The sequence below is a fragment of the Ischnura elegans genome, chromosome 4 (genome assembly GCF_921293095.1).
Source record: "Ischnura elegans chromosome 4, ioIscEleg1.1, whole genome shotgun sequence".
In the NCBI taxonomy this organism is placed as follows: Eukaryota; Metazoa; Arthropoda; class Insecta; order Odonata; family Coenagrionidae; genus Ischnura; species Ischnura elegans.
Genome location: NC_060249.1, coordinates 17,184,174 through 17,201,927, shown reverse-complemented (window position 1 = coordinate 17,201,927; position 17,754 = coordinate 17,184,174). Strand labels below are relative to the sequence as shown.

General features: G+C 36.7%; 1 long non-coding RNA gene across 2 annotated transcripts; it reads right to left on the bottom strand.

Moving 5' to 3' along the window:
* Positions 1–14,451: 14,451 nt before the first annotated feature.
* On the bottom strand, positions 14,452–17,376 carry LOC124156832. Of its 2 annotated transcripts, none has more exons than XR_006864395.1 (2): positions 16,965–17,376; positions 14,452–16,274 (listed from the first exon to the last, which is right to left on the bottom strand). It is a non-coding gene; the product is annotated as an uncharacterized LOC124156832 (long non-coding RNA). The 2 variants fall into 2 exon arrangements; XR_006864396.1 differs by having other exon boundaries at positions 14,452–16,268.
* Positions 17,377–17,754: the final 378 nt, after the last annotated feature.

Genomic DNA, 17,754 nt, shown 5'->3' with positions numbered 1-17,754 from the left:
AAAAATTATCTGCCACCACCGGGGTTTGAACCCAAATCCAGCATTCCAGCCACCACACCAACCCAACTCCGGCTCAAATGTTTCCATATTCTAAGGATTAGAGAAGACTCCCGTTTCGTTTTTCCCACTTTAGACCTTTCCTTCTTTCAATTAGGCTCGATATATGAAAAATTGAGCACTGTGTATCTAAAATACATTCAAAATGCATTACCGAATCACTCATCAATTTCATATTGATCACATTTTGATATCAAACTCAATCAGCGAGACTGATGAATATATGATTTCAATATAATTTACTGTGGCTTACGCAAACATAATTCATGAGGTTGGGCAATGAAGTTCAAATATTTAAGCGATAGAATTACGAATATACGGATCTGCTTACTTGAAATACAAAACTCCAATGGAATTGTGAATGACGAGTATTTCACCTCCAATTCCAGGTAAAAAAACGTTATTGTAACTGCATTCAGTGTTAGATAACCCCATACCATGCGATGTGAGAAAAAGGTGCGATTTACCTCGGTTGAAATGAAATGGTGCCATATCGCAAACTTTTAGCAAATTGCTGGAGTTTGGGGGCATAGGTGAGTTATTGAAAAGTAATACACTCTACTAATACTCTAGAAAATATTACATTTATAATATAAGTGTACGCTATAGAATAATCTCACCCACATTTCAGTTTTTTCTCAGTAAAACTGTGATGAGTCATTGAGACATCTTCAAATATCCGAAGACATTTTATATAATTTAGATTTATTTCTTAAATGGATAATTGATACTGTTTTTATACGAAGATATGCGGCCAATATTGTTACGAATTACTACTGCAAACATGTCCATGGATACAATTTTTTATCATGCCAGTAAGTCCTTTTAACAGCATGATGATTTATAAAACCTGTTTTAATTTAGAAGTAAAATAGATAGTAATCGTTTTTTAATGTATTTTGGATTTGATTTTTAATCGTGTCAATAATGGACTCTTCCTTTGAAGCTTTGCTGCTTAGGAGTTACATGTAATGGTCGATGTGGGTACGTAGATTTGCTTTACTTAAACATTCAAGCTGTAATCTATTCAAAATTAATAAAGTAAATTTTCATCGCCGAATTAGTTTGCTGTATGATTGCGAAAATTTTAGAAAGAGGGCGTTTCATTAACCTTAATTACCTCCGATGGGTATTATTTTCATTCGGAGCTTCCGGGGTATGCTTTCTTTTCACCCAGAACAAAAGAACAAAAGGAAACGAGATCCAACACACAAAAGACACTATTTTTTTATCCAAAAGACGCACCATCATAATTTTTTCCCCCTTGTGGACCGTGCGTACTTGAATCCTTTTCACCCGCGACGTGCAAGGACAGGAAAACATTCCTTTTTCCCATCGCCACGGAAGCAGCCAAGGAAGAAACCGCGGGAACAATGGAGGAGGATTTTTAGGAGGGCCAGATTTATGCTCGCGCGAGTCTTCTACCCTTTCAGTCAACTTCATTTCTCTGCTCGCATTTCCTGCCTATCTCTCTCTCCCGAAAACCTTTCCATGATGCAGCGGTGACGAAGACATCCGCGCCCACAGCTTCCTTTTGAGTCCTTCCGCTTAATTGGCACTTTCGCCGGTACGTGGCGCTCCGAAACCCCGCGCCCAGCGCCATCTCACTCGCGAAAGAGAGAGAGACAAGAGCTTCCCTCGGGGTTCGCCCTTAATAGAGGAGCGTGCTCGCTGACTGCACGCGTGTTCACGCATGATGATATCAACCTCTCCTTTTGCTTTTGTGGGCGCCTGATTAGATGAAAGACGGGCTCGTTCCGGGCAACAAAGAGAGGTGAGAGCAGAAAGCGAATTATGTGAAGGTGAACAAACAAGCGACGGAACTGAGGTAAGGAGGCATTGGCTCCCTTTCTCTAGAACACACATTTCATTTCGCCAAAAATTCGATGCAATTTTTGATAATTATATTCATGAAAACTTTTATAATACCGAGTTCAATTCTTTCGTGAAGGTTCTGTAAGATTTTAAAAATAAAGTACATGCTTGATGACTGAGCCTAGGTAAGAAGGCATTGGCTCCCTTTCCTTCGCACACAAATTTCACTTCGCCAAAAATGCGATGAAATGTTGATACTTACGTTAATATACACTTTCATAATACCAAGTTTAATTGTTTCCTGAAATTTTGGTAAGATTTTAAAAATAAAGTGCATACTTGATGACAGCCAAATTCCAAGTACTCCAGCCGCGTTTCTCGTTTGTGATTTTCAGCAGATTCTATAGCCATCCTGCTTTCGTCTTGGCTTTTGAAACTGTGAATAGATATTGTAACTGTTGCCAATCACAAACGACAAACACTGCTGGAGAATCCGGAGTCATTTTCGGCAGTCATCATAGGCATCGCCGCAGGCACCTACGCACAGAAGTACGCATTTATCATTAGTGACCGAAAATTAACCTTCTGTTGTGCGTGTATCCCGGCATATATACAAAACAGTAAAGATTTTTAGGATTACACCATTACAAATGAAAATTATAAATTATTTCTAATTCTACATGTGTTATTGGCTTTAATCTGTTTTAGATTTAGTTTAAATACCTAATACATAGATAAATTTCGCCTAAAATTCTATAAAAGGTTTGATAATTATATTCATAAAAATGTTTATAATTTCTAGTTTGTTTCGTGAAGGGTTTGGTAAGATTAACAAATAAAAAAAAACATTCAATGGCGGATTTAGCGGGGGAAACACGGGGGCACGTAAAATTATGGTGGCAGTGAAGCGGATTATGCGGAGTTACGGAGGGTATGTTAAATCAATAAAGGAAACAAGTGAGATTTTTGATACGGTCTCATTATCATTACGTTCTTTTTGCTTTGTTCAATCATTAATAGAGTTGACGGTAGAGGGTACTTAACAAACTTTTCTTCCGCACGTAAATCCAGGTATCGAAAGATATAACCCTCATTAAATAAAATAAATGATGGTAGCTAACCAACATGGTATGACGCGATAGTCAGACTATCATTGAGACGAAAGAGAGCATGCAATGCAAAGGTGAAAATGATCCGTACTAATTTATGCGCTATTTATCCCGAGTTAATAAAATAATATAAGCTATCGCAAAGGAAGCATAATGGAAGATCGTCATTATTATGTAAGTAACTGATGAATATTTTCATATTAATAACTATAAGTTAAAATAAAAAGTGTATTTCGTACAGTAATTGATGTATGTTGTTCTTAATCCAAAAAATAGGAAAACCATTTGCCTGTCAGACCCTTCGGCCCCTGCCACAAAAAAATTGGACCCGCCCTTTAGTATATACTTACTATTAGTGGCCAAAATTTAACCCTATCTAGTACGTGTGATCGCGGCATACCATTAACACAATAAAACGTTTTTATGATCCACGGTTACCAAGGAAATGCATACATAATTTCTAATTTTGCATGTATGGGTAATGGTTGAGTGTCATTGGCTTTATGGATTTGTTTTAGATATAGTTCAAACACCTAATGTATAGTGAATGGCTGACATTGCATTTGACTGACTCTCATTGACACAAGAGGGGCAGATAAATGATGCAGTTGAAATTCTGAGTCTAAGATGAAATAAGAAGGTATCGTATTCTGTTTCATATGAGAAAATTCTGGTGGCAGTCAAGCAGATTATCCGGAGTTAAAGAGGTAATATTGAATTAATGTCAAAAACAAGCGAGCCTTTAATCTTCATACAAAAGTCATCAGGGTAGCCTTCTAGCCCCATTCTCAAACAGTTTACTTTTGATAGCATCAGAAATTGTATTAAAGAAACCTGAGTTAATCTTTCAATTTGAATACAAACTCAAAGTCAATTAATATTTCCTTTTGAGTCCGTGTGAACATTTCTGTTCGCCAAAATTCAGCAAAATTAGCACTGAATCAACATGCTGTGTGAAAACAGTCTTGCGGCGTTTTAACTCAATCATGGAATATGCAAATTATCCATTCAAGAGCCAATTATCACTGAGGAGACTCAATTGACATCTATTTCAACTAATGTAGGTTTCGGCGTTTGCCATCTGACAACGGCGAAATAGACTTAACTACTTGCGTGAGACTGCTTGTCGAATTTTAAGTCCCCGTTAATTATTTCAAAGAGACCGTATTTATTAAACTTTCCGTTTTTATGTAGTAACCTACGCTTTTTTTTTTCGAGATGCTACAATTGGTCAGCTTTTGGTAAATAACTAAGATATCAGCAAGCTTACAGCTCCCCGCACCTTCATATCAGCATCCTCAATTTTATATTAAATTCAATTTCATGTCGCACATGTTATGGGACGGCGTCTACAATTGACAATATTTTTGATTTGTTTGTCCTGATGCACACTTAATGATAGACAGTTGGCGGTATCTGTACCGGCGGCAGAGGGTATCGGTTATAACAATTAGAAGATAATACTCGTAAACTGTCTGGAATAAATTTGTTCTCATGAAGATACCAAGGGTCATAAACAGGCCGAAATTAATCTAAATGTTGGAAATAATATTTTATTTTATGTCCAAAGGCTGAAGTATGGTCTGAGCCATCGCTTTGATGACAAGTATTTGCAATTGATCGTTCACTCAGGCCTTAAATCAGACTTTATTGAAAGAATTTGCTGTATGGAAGGGAAAAATACGTTACAATGGAAGTCTTTCTCTCTTAAGAGCAAAATAAAATAACACGAAAGTTTTCACCCATTTTTCTTGAGTCGGTAACGTCATTAGAGATTTATTTCATTTCCTCTATCGCGAAGATATTTAAGGGAAGTCATCGCTAGCAAGTGTTAAAAGGGCAACAGACCACACGAAGCCCGATTACAAATCCGAGGAGTGGCTGAGATGCGGTGAAACGTGAGGCACGAGTTCGTGACGTCATCAACTTATCTTCATAAGGGCAAGATCATAGATTTTTCGCCGCGAATAGAGCGAGAAGGAGATTCCGGATCGAAAAACGGAAAATAACTGGTCTCTTTATTTTTAATTATATTATAATAATAACGAAAAAGTACTTTCACAGAAGCATACTATCTATCTTTCTATATCAGCATCTATTTTTCAATATTTGTCAAATAATTTGCAATATTGTTTTCAGCATTATAGGAATCAATATCTTTGCATAATTTCAAAATTTTGACATTAATTACATTACTTTTGACATTGCATGTTAAGTTCAAATCAACAAGATCATACCTACATGAATACATTTGTTTACAGTGTTACCTCATTATCTAAGTTATTAATAAGTTAATACAGCAACATACTCTAACAATGAACTCATTCGGCACTGAAACGATAAACACCAGCTGTGTGGGCCACATGCAACTATTCCGCGGACCGCGACAGAGACTGTACTGCGAATGCACCACAAGACGGATGAGCGTGGAATTGAGAGTGTAAAAGCCGGCTTATAGAAAAATTGGACAATTAATTATCCGTGCGGAACACTTAAAGTGAGATTCTCGCTCCCAAACTTTAATGGCGGTGGTCATAGAAAAAAATAGCCCGCAACTTGGTGAATTTAGCGCAAAAATCAACGTGGCGTTTGATAGATTTAGAAGCGAGGGGAAAATTAGCGTAAAAATTTTGATCGCGCTGTGCGATATTCCTTTATTTTAACGACGACGACGATTCTTAAACCGGGAGCAGGTCCAACTGCAGGGGTGTAGCTCAAGTGATCGTGCGTATGAAACGCGTATACGCGTATAAGGGGTCAGTTGGTACAACTGGTGTAAGGGATCAGGGTTACCTTGTCAGAGTAAGTGAAGGATTAATATTTTTCATGGAATTTTCATCCCTGCTTTGTGGTTGTTACCTTGAGTCGAGGAAGATGGCACCTCTGTGTGAAAAATATCTTGTATCTAATATGGAATTGAGAAGTAAACTCCGGAAAAGACTTCGAATGGCTCAGAAACATCACAGTGCAATTTCAATACCGTAAGAGTGGCAGGCTGCTGTCAAAGCTTTCGTAAAAGATAGATAGATGGAGTCTAGTCCACGCTTATATCAGAGCCCTCTGGTTTACCACGAAAATATGAGGGATTAGTGTCGAGAATAGCCATCCAGAGGACACTAGCTTGTTTTTTCTATGAACCCTCTCCCTTAGAGACTAAATGGAATGATGACGTCACCTCGATTGAGGCAGAAAAGCCACATTCCACTGTAAAACGCTCGAAGGAATAAACTCTAGGAGATTTCTATCGCCAGGCCCGCTTGCCCCCTGCCAACCCCTCGACCTTTAGTTCTCCATCGTACCCAAGACCACGTTTCTCATTTCCGCCGACCGCTTAAGGGCAACATCCCGTTTCAGGCCCATCTCCGCAATTCTCTTTCAACCGCGATAGATCACGGCCCTCCCAACCCTCTCTCAAGCCATCTTAGGCCTTCTCCCCCTTCCTCATGTTCTTTGATGGAGCTTCTCGTACTGCGCTAAAGTCTAAGAAGATGGTACACGTGAATTTAATGATCGTAAAAAAATATATCCCATATTTATCCACTTTTATCACACTTATTATTTTTAATTTAAAAATTTTCTTCATTTAATTTTATAGTTTATGTTTCATGCTTAAAACATATATATTTTAATGAAGAATAAATTAATAACATCGATGTAGTGATTTAATGAAATTCTTCCGCCTTCTACCACGCCGAAGGGTGCATGTTCATTTTCTATTATAGTAAGTTCATTCTCTTTTTAGATAGATAAAAAATGGATACCATTTCACACCAAATTTTAGCGATTTTCCGTTACAAATGCTCGTTGTTAATATTTATCGGAGTCAGGTATTTTTAAAAATGTCATATTTTTATACGTAGGGTCAAAGGTGTAGTTCGTCGGAGTAAATATAAGGTGGATTTTCGAATCAGACACGTGCACGGCGGTAAAATAAGCATTTCACTTTTCATGGTCATCCTGAATGAATAACAAGGGCAACGGCTAGCCTCTTAGAATTCCATAAAATCCAAATACAATTCCAATATCCAAATCCAAGAAACTTTAAATAGAATTCCTGCATTATCTATATTATCATGGTTCTGTAAGGTTACCATAATCAAAACAATAGGCTTACACGTGTAATATCTTAACTTGGAAAACTCACATGGTATTATTAATCTCTAAGGGGCTATTCACCAAGATAAATCTGACGACATGGCGTGTATCAAAATAGGAGTGTGGGCACAAATATTGATATTCTTTTAGCTAGGGTGTCAGCATCCAATAGCAAACGATGCTTGTTTAAATCAATACCTAATGGAGAGTAAGGATTACCAGCATTCATTTTTTTCCTTAGACGCCGAGAGCAAAAATTAATGAAAGGTAAACAAGGAATTTCAGCAGGGTGGGAATCAAAAGAAGCTTCCATCTGTTCAGCTGCCGCTGGGTTCTCTCATTGTTTACCTACAGCGTCCCAGTTAAGGTATGGAAATGTTTCAAAAGCATCGGGAATGCCTTTCCGACTGTCGACATATCCGTAAAAATAAAAAGTATGCGATAATTGAATATTCTCTTCTGACTTGAGGCCGTCCTTACGAGAATAAACACCACCGCTGTATCGAAAGCTGGTGAAATCAATAAAATGCTGAAATGAAATTATTATTCTTGGTCATAATGTTTACTTGTTTGAAAATGAATATATTTTATGTCCCTATATTAGACCGTAAAAGACTAATTGGTCTAAAGCATATTTTTTAGCAATGCTATTTTTCAGAACATTGACATAGGCATTTTTGAAAAAGTATCATCCATACCTTTCAATACGTGAATTATGTGGTTTGAACGCTCGCACAAATATATGATTGTATATATGAACACACACATATATATAATATATGCAATGAAGGTATCACACATTTTTCAAAAAAAGAATAAAAAATCTGTAATTTGTGTAGGACTGATAATGGTCTAATTGACTATTGACTAGGATTGGCTAAAAAACTACTATGGGCAATAAAATAATTTTTCAACTGTGAAATGCATATTTTTCCTATTATAATCCATGCATAACATTTTTCACATGCATGTTGGGACCCCAGAGATCGTAAAAAAATAACAGATGGGATACGATGAAGCCTTTGGTCGTTTGGAACGTAGATTGGGGAAGTCCTAAAACATGAATCTTGCATACACAATTTGCTCTCTCTTCTCCATTGAGATGAGGTCTTCAGTACATAGCTATGATTCCATGCCGCATAGGCGGATCTGGGGGGGGGGGGGGGGGGGAAGGGGTCATGTGCCCCCCCAGACCCTTAAAAAATATGCAAGATTTTTAATACGGTCCCATTATCATTGCGTTCATTTTGCATTACGAGGTATCCTAGTGCCCCCCCCAGAACAAAATCCTGGATACGGCCTTGTTTGTGCCCCCCTCCCTCCCAGAAAGAAATCCTGGATCCGCCCCTGCCATGCTGGATGGTATAGGACAAAAAACTGTCAAGAAGGAAGGAGATTCTTAGGTGTGTTTTTGTCGTATTAACTAGTCAAAATTGAACATTATTTCCTTATCTACTCTTTTGGATTCCTTCGGAATGTATCAAACGCTTGCATATGATTATTTAACTTTCTTTTGCAAAAATATTTCGATAATTAACACGCTATTCCCCTTGAGTGAGATAGTAAAAAGTAAAAATAATATTTCATGAACCAATAAAAACAAAAGATATTTGTTACACCACTTTGTCATCCGTAATTTTAGAGTGCACGAAGCGGATAACTATCAGTTGCAAATAAGTAATCCCTCGTAAATTGTGACAGAAACATGAAAATTTGAAAACTACTTGGCCCGAATTACATTATTACGTCTGTTTGTATTTTGGCATTTTGATTCGTCGCAATTATATGCATCAAGATTCAGATTAAGCGAGAGAAAAAATCAGAATTCACTGCGTGACAGGGAAACGAAAGTAAGGTTGTGTGTACTGGATGGGATTGGGAGTAGAATGTGCATACTAAATTTGTGAGAAACATCATAATGGGGCTTACGGGAAGATATAATTTTGAAATACCTAATTGAATAATTTAAGTTGATAGGAATGAAGTCATAATAAGCGATCATAAGCAAAATTAATTGAGAAAAATATGGGAATAAACGTAAAATTGGAGTCGAAGCAGAGAATTGAACGCAAACGAATGAAATAACGGAGAATTTACAAGAAAATAATGATTAAAGAAATAGAGGAGGGGAATTCTTCAAGTGAGAATTTGAGAAAATAATTAATTCTCACTTTAATTGTTGGTAATACAAATGAATATTTCCCCAAAACTAGAAAACATCATCAAGATTTGCTTTCAATTTCATTACACTAGCATTATGATACTTGGAGGTAAGAAAAGTTGGAGCAACGTCACGCGAAAAATAAACGCTTCGAACGAAACAGCACTCGAGACGATGATCACCCTTAAATATTACTATTAAACAGATGGAATTTTACAAAAACTTGAGCGCGAACAATGGGACCTGTGGGAACACAGCGGAATGGCAGGGGAATCAACAGGGAAACCATTTGCACAGAGAGACATAAAAGGAAGGAAAATGGAAAGATTTAGCAGGGTGAAATGGCGGGGAAAGGAGGGTTGGTGAGCATGAGGAACCAGATTATGTAGAGAGTAGAGAGAGATTGTGAGTGCGGGAATAATTACAGGGAAGAAAGCAGGCGAGGAGGAGGCTGGAATGATAATGAGAGAACCAGACGAGGAGAGAGGTAGAGTGGTATAGCGAGTGGGTGGGTTGGAAATTCCACGGGGTGATTTTTTTCTTCTCCCTTGAAGGGGATGAAATGAGAAGAGATGGCCGCAATGTAGAGAGGCCCACAGGGTGTTCTGATGAGTGCGAGAATATGATACGAAGACTCAAGAGGCGCGTTTTCCACGGACTGTTTGTCAAGGGAATCACGAGGATAGCTTGGGAGAGGCTTAGATTAACGCTTGGGCCTACTTATACCTTTTTTATGCCTGCGGCTTGTATGCCTAATAGAAAACGGCACTAGTGTGAACTCCCGAACGAAATAAAAATTCCCTAGAGCGCCACTGGAATCAATTTGGGGGAAGAAAGATAGAATCGAGCCAACTAGGAGGATGGTGTTATTGCTATAATTTTCGAGTCTCCATCTCGTGGTGGTCTGGCGTCCTCTTTTGGGAGATATTTGAAAAAATAAAATTTTATTTTTACGCATAGAAAAACGGGTATCATGACGCAAAATGGTTTCAAAAACCCAAAACTCATTGAAAAATAAGTAAAAAGCCCTGATAAGTTCATGCAATCACGTATAAAGTTGGAAGATTTTTCCTCCAACAATATCTTAATGTGGACGAAAGAAAAGGACTTCCAGCCTGAGAAACGAGAAGGTAGTTCCTCGAGACGATATCTGTGCAATAATCCAAATTACTAGCGTTGAAATTATGCGCCAGCAAATGCGCATCTTTTTAAATGCATGTATGTGCAAACAAAAGTGAGAATATAGTATTAGAATACCACGGATCAATCGCCAGTAGTTTTCACTGACCGATGATGAATAATAGATATATGCAGTGTGCTGCGGCTTCTTGAACTATTGAATCACTGATTTTCTGCGCACCGAAAACTTTCCAATGTGCCTCGTCATAGAAATCTCGCTACGTCAAGAGAGGTTTTCACATCCAAAAAGTGAGAAAGCATCTCACTGCTGTATTGAGGCTAAATGTTTTTAGTTTTTCTGCAGGTTTTCGATGCAAAATTAGACTTTTAGATCAACTACAGTACCCAAGGAACTAAAAAAATAGACCAAATGTCAAAATTTAGACTAAAAACAGCTCAGTCACGAAGGGTTCATCTTAGTGTTACATGAAAAACTCATCACTACAGCACTGAAAATAAATACATAAAATATTAGTGAATATTAGGAATGTGTGCATGGGTATTTAGCCTCATGTGACAGCCCTCTGCGGCCTCTTCAGCTGGCTTTTAACGTGACATACAATGCCAGCTCCCGGAAAATTTAGTATATAAGAGAGGGAGGAAAATAGCCACAGGAGTAGTGAGACAAATAATACCAATACAAAGTATAATGTTAATAATAAGAACTCAATAGCACTACTGGATTGCAAAGAAATCACATGTGGTTGCCTAAGTACAATGAGAGGCTTTAAACTCAGTCGGGCTACTACCATCTATTACCAGCTCCCTTTAATTCTATATCATCTGAAATGCACCAAAACCTCAACGAGATCGGCAACATTCCTTAATTCAGAAGAGGTTGACAAATATTACGAAAACCTATATAGTACCGATAGTCTATGCGATATAATTGGACTGAAGAATAGAATTTCTCTTTGTAAATATTATGAAAAAGATTTACATCTGGTAATTCCCTAGGAGCTTGAGGAAAAACTGTCATGAGCACAAAGTATTCAGATCCAAAATAGCGGACTAATTTCGACCGCACAAAAAACTTGATCGATGCATGATTTGGAATGAAAACTACTTATGTATCAATAAATCGCTCTAATTGTATACACGTTTCCATCCATGTATCAATATGCCCTAAGACTTAGTACTACAGACATCATTCTGCTATTGCTTTTATCATTCTACATTTTCAAAGTTAATAATTAGGGATGTGGGGACAGTAAAATAATAGATTTGTAATGATAAATAGCGAATTCCTCTATTAAGAATAATAAGTATTCAGAGAAACTAACTTGGAAAATAGCGATTGTTTAATTTTGCATGACATCGATCGGCAAAATCATGCGACCATTGTAGTGCACACTATACTGAATGAGGTGGCAGAGAAGCAATCAAGGAATTATTATGATGTTTACCTAATCAAATCGTATGCTTTAGTGTTTAGCGTAAGCTTTTGAATTTACTGGATTTGCCAGGCATGTCATCCCCACCGCGGCATGTAAAACGTTGTCGATCATTTTGAATGGAAAGTTCTAAGTTCGATATGTACAACTGCCAAAAATCCCTATTATTACGACAGGTGCACCAATTGAATTCAAACGGTTCATTTTCCAATTAGATTGGCATTCTCAATAACAGTCAATAAGTCTCAAAAACAAACGATGTCTGTTTGCGGTTTAGATTTGGGTACACCGCATTTTTCATACGGACAATAATACGCGACATGTTCTCGCGTGGGTAAACTATGCAGTTAGTTAGTGTTGGCTAAAGATGGACTCACTAAAAATATCGTACACTCCATTGCGCTAAGAGACTGATAATGTTTATGTTTTTTAATTGTCATAATTTGTTCAAGACATCTAATTTGAAATTTATCGACTAAGATAAAAATTATTCTAAAATTTTTTGTCGTTATGTTAATTTTACAGGTCGTTATCGTTCACAGCGTGCCATTACTCTTTGAGTCATGTACCACATCCCCACACACTTACAACCTTCCAACAAGTTTGTTACTTCTTTATTTGACTACCAAATTATTCGCTACAAATAATATTCACTACAAAACAACGTTTGCCGGGTAATCTAGTGGATATATAAAAACAGCTACATAATTTTTATTGAATAGAATCTGTGCCGATGTTTTTGGTAAATATAGACCACGCCAAGGAAACAGCAAGTGGCTTCCGTAACTTCAGGGAGTTCCTTCTTTTATGAAAGCGGCAAATTTTTTCGTGGAGATCGAAGCTCTAATTATGTATCTCATTGCAACCTGATGGTGGATTTGCAAAATTGAAACAATGTGGAAGCCGTTAAGTGTGCTTAATTCTCCTTGGCGTCAAACATCTGAGGCCAGAATTAGGATGGAAGTGATATTTGGGAGAACCTCTTAATTAAGCTTCCTTTTCATTAAATGAGCAAGGAAATAATTTTCTTCCCTCCTGCTCTGCAATAACTGATACGTTTTTATAAGGCTAATTAAGTTTTGCGATAGGATTTGATTTGCAAAGGAAATGAAATAATTGAAGGTGACGGAATTTAACTGTAATGAAGGAAAATACATGATGGTTGTGGTAATTTCTTTGGCTACTGGCATATTTATCTAAAAATACAATATACCATTGCAAACTTTCCTAATGATTCAACCACTAGTAAACTTAAAAAGATTAACTAATGCCAATAAATGAATGCCGAATTACGTAACGCTCTGAGTCAGTACCCTCTAACATGGTAGCTATCGTACGGTTGCGATAGGGAAACTTTAATTGAAATTAATTTGTAGCTGAAATTAATTTGATTTTTTTGATATATGATATAGGTTAATTTGAGATAAATTTCTCCGTGAATAGTTATTTCATGTAACCTTAAATTTTACAATGTCCTAAAGTTGTATGCAATACTTAACTTAATAAGTTCTGAGCACTATAGAAAATTATCTGCATAGAAATTGGAATGGAGCACGTGATTAATCCGCCATGAGTTACAAAATATTTGGGGTAAATTCAAGCGATTCAGACGCGATATAGTGGAAATTCGACATGTTGAAATGAAAGTTAGTTGAACTTTTCCACAATTATTTTAGTGCGTACGAATGCATTTCGTCTCACAGAGCCACCGTCTGCCACAAAACCCGTCATGTACTGGACCATAAATCATGTATCTATCATATGAGGGCTCCGTGAGCCAAATCGCGTCGTGTGCATTGAGATAATTGAGGAAAATTGCAGTTACCTTTTATTTAATTAATTGGGCAATGACCAATTCCAATGGGCATCCACTACATGCGGACGTAGAGGGATTTCTTTTATTGAGCTAGCAGCAGCAAATCGAGCCAAAACTTAAAAATTTACTTCCGTAGGTTACATTAAAAAAATCTTTTTCAGCTAGATGAAGCAACAATTTAGGATGAATTTTCGAATCACATATCAGCAACATATGCGGAAGAGCCTTCTAAAATAAGAGGGAATAAAGTGTTCAATAAGAAGGCCCTTGCACAGAGAAAAATGTTCAGGCGGTACGCCTAAACGTTCGGCCCTCACGACCAAATACTTTAATCGGTATGGGGCTGACTGAACTTTTCAGTGAATTCAACAGAAAAGTCCAGACACACCAGTTTAGATACTCCCACCAAAGTCTTTCCTTCGGGTGACAAAATGATGCAATTGTTGCACAGGAACAATCTAAATAATATGACTAAATGAAACTTAATCATAATGTCTGAATTGAGTCCGTGCTATTAGTCAAACACGACCAGATCCATAATCTCAACTACCATCTGTGATGGAGTTTGGGTAAAACCAAGGATATTGATAGAGGGTTTAGTCACCTTGATAATAAAAGAATAGGCACTCCCTTTACAGAATTTGATTAATTTGACTAAATTGTTTAATTAGCCTGTTTGAAATTTTTTAATTAAATTGGTCAAATGCTTTACTAATTTGTCTTTTTTTAACCCCCTTGCGGTTGGTTTAAAAGTTAACGTACAAGCTGGTATTTAGATTAATTTATCTCCCCATAAATAAGGTAGACAGTAACTGGACCTTTTTCCGCATGAAGTTTATTTATTAAATATCTTTAGTACATACAACAATATTTTGTTCATTCTCAAGTATTCGTGAAAACGGACAGCTTAACATTTTGCATTCAAAGCATGAAACATTTTCAGTTAAATCAACACAAAATGATGACAGATGATAACTACATGATATTGTAGTAAGTTGAGGATAAAAAAGGAGACTTCATTAGAAGTATTGACTATAATTTAATTTTACATTTCCAAAATTGGGAGATCCTAACTCATTGGCACCCACCACAGTACAAGAATTGTCTTCAAATTTGATACCGTTTAAAATGACATTTGTGGATGCTCTACACAAACCTTGGAAAAAATTTGGCATCTTACTCTTAACTATAGGAAAATAATGCATTTTATCTGCTTGAAAGGCATTGCAGTTTGAACTGAAAGTTATCCTTTTATGAAATCCTTTTTGAGATAGAAAGCGGTAGGCTAAACTTAACCAAGTTTTAATACAAATAGACATTGGAGTGTCGATACGACTAGAAATAACAGTAGCATTTCGTTGTAACATTCTATGCCTTCTTTCAAAGCGCATACACCACGTATGAATTAGTGGTCCGTAGTTAGAACACAGCAGTAATGAAGCATGAAGCGAAACTTGGGTTTAAAGGAATTACCAAATAACCTAATATATGTATAGAGAATGATGTTGAACAATAAGGTAATGAATTGAATTGATGTACAACACAGGATTTCAACAATATCACGTAACATTAAGAAAAGTCTCCTAGATGGGTCGTCTTCAGGTACTAAATTTCCTATCATAGGGGCAAGGCATAAAACGAAATTGATCATTTCACTGGCTGATATTCTAATAGCCCCACTACATAGTTCCTCTTCAGCAATAGCGACAGGTTTATTAGAAACCGTATCTCCATATTTAAAAATAATAATTCTAAAGCTAAGCTGATCTAAGGTGCAATATTTCTTGGAAATTAAGTCTGGCATAATATTTATAAGGCCATATTTGGCTACAAACTATGACTAACATAACTAACTGAAACTATGACTATGACGACTTCTAAGATATCATGCATCAAGTCGAGGCTTCCCCCTTCTAGTACGTTGAACCCTTCTACCTTATTCCATATACATTTTTCCATCATTCCAGTAAGAGAACAGTTACGCACTTCAACATCAGCATTGTAGGTTTCAACAGTTCTCAATAGTTCCTTTTTTTCTTCAGTGCATGAGCAGGACTCAGATTTAGTAAGTTTAAAAATTTGACAGATATAAGTAGCACTAAAGCTCTCTATAAATCCAAGAATACAATTAAAACCAAGATTGTCACCAATAATCGATCCCAATGCAAAATACACTTGAACATTTCCATGCTCTGTCACAACAAAAATACCTTGATAACTAAGAAAATTTAACCCTTCAATGAACTTACCAGAAATAATATGGTTGCTTGAAGAATCAAAAAAAGGATTATCGGGCTTCCAGTAATTAGAATGGAAAAACATAGTCAGAACTCTAAACTAGACATAAATTCAGAGGGGAGACATGGACAATACAGATAAACTGCTCCTAGTTTGTATAGTCCACTATGAGAGCCTAAAACAAATTCCAATTTCAAGATCATCAAGAAATAATAATACGACAATTACCAAACATAACTAATTAGGACTAACAGTCTTTCCTTGGATTCTTGTTCAAAGGAGGCTCGTCTCGCACAGAGTCGATGTTAGCACGGAATGCCTTGCAAAATTTTAGAAACTGGCCTGGCGTCAGTAATCTTTGTAGAGTATCTCATCTAGTAGCTGAAAGGCTACTTTGTCGATTTCTGCTCCTTCAAAGAAGTACAATGGTTAAAACTTGATAATTAAATTTAAATCAAATTAAAATTAAATTAAAACCATAAATTAGGTGTTAAATGTAAGTTTCTGCAAAACAAATACAATAAAGAGGAGAAAAATACGCCTGCAAGAAGGATTGAACGTGGCCACCCCCGCGTTGTAACAACGGTCTCTAACAACTAGTCTAAATCGGTTACCATAATAAATATTTACAAAAACGCCGCAATATATAATTATTGTAAATAATGAATCTTTGTTTTGAAATGTGAATAAAATGTGACTACAGTCTCCATTTGTAAGTTTAAGAGGATTACTAAATGCACACAGTTACATTACGTAGTTATATATCAATCAAACGTAGATGCGTAATAAAACTTAATTTGCAGGCTTTTTTCTATCAATATGTATATTGATAGAAAAAAGCCTGCAATATTAACTGTAACAATTGACTAAATTATGAAATATCAAAAAGTTCGATGAAATCTATCAAAAGAGTTTGATAAAATAAATCAAGTGCTTAATAATTTACTCCAAACTTTAAGTATATTTAACAAAAATACTCCCTACCACACCAGTTTGTTCGTTTCAATCAAATCTTATTTTCCGTGTACGCTGTGCAATCTTACGTAAGTAGAACCACAGCACAAGAAACGTCATGATTTAAAGAAAAATGCTACACTAACCTTTGAAAAGTGCGATGAGGTGAGAAAACCCCCATTTCTTTAAAATGTTTTCAACTTCTGAGTCCATTACTGGAGGAAGTCCGCCGGCTGCGAGAAACGAAGTTGAATTGAACGAGACAGGTTGAAAGTGCGCACCACACGCGCCCTGCTCTTACGCACTAACTGGCAGAGCTTCGGTAACTATGTACGTAGAGCTTCAAGCATACCGACAGAAGATGAGTAGTGATGACTTCTGAACAGGGTTGACTAGACGCGTTCCATGTTATTTGTTGGAGATACTCTGGGCGATGTGACTAGAATAAGCTAGAGGGGCAGCGCAAAGCGTTTAGACAATCTACCAAAATACCTCGGATTACGTGGCAGAGTGTCCAATAATTGCCATAGAGGGGGCGGACTGGATAGCGTTTAGTTGTAACACCCAAAGTTGTTTTCTCCGTGTGGACAAAAAGGAAAGGTTAATGACAATTCTTCTCAATTGAAATAAGCAATTATTAACATATGAAGTAGCATTTTGCTATGAGAATCAAAAAGTATAGCTTAAATCAAATCTGGTTTGTATTATAAATTTTATGACAACTTTTCATATTTAAGGTACCAGAAATATGAATGGAACGGTAAGGATAGCAAGAAATTATTGTGCTGTTCGAGGATAAATGGTGATAATACTCTCTTTCAGATCATGGGCTAGTGTTCTGTAAACTTATACCACACACATGCTCATGCAGAGAGTCCTAAAAATATAGCCATGGATTTGGCAAAAAAAATTCTGAGCAAATTGCATATCACCCCA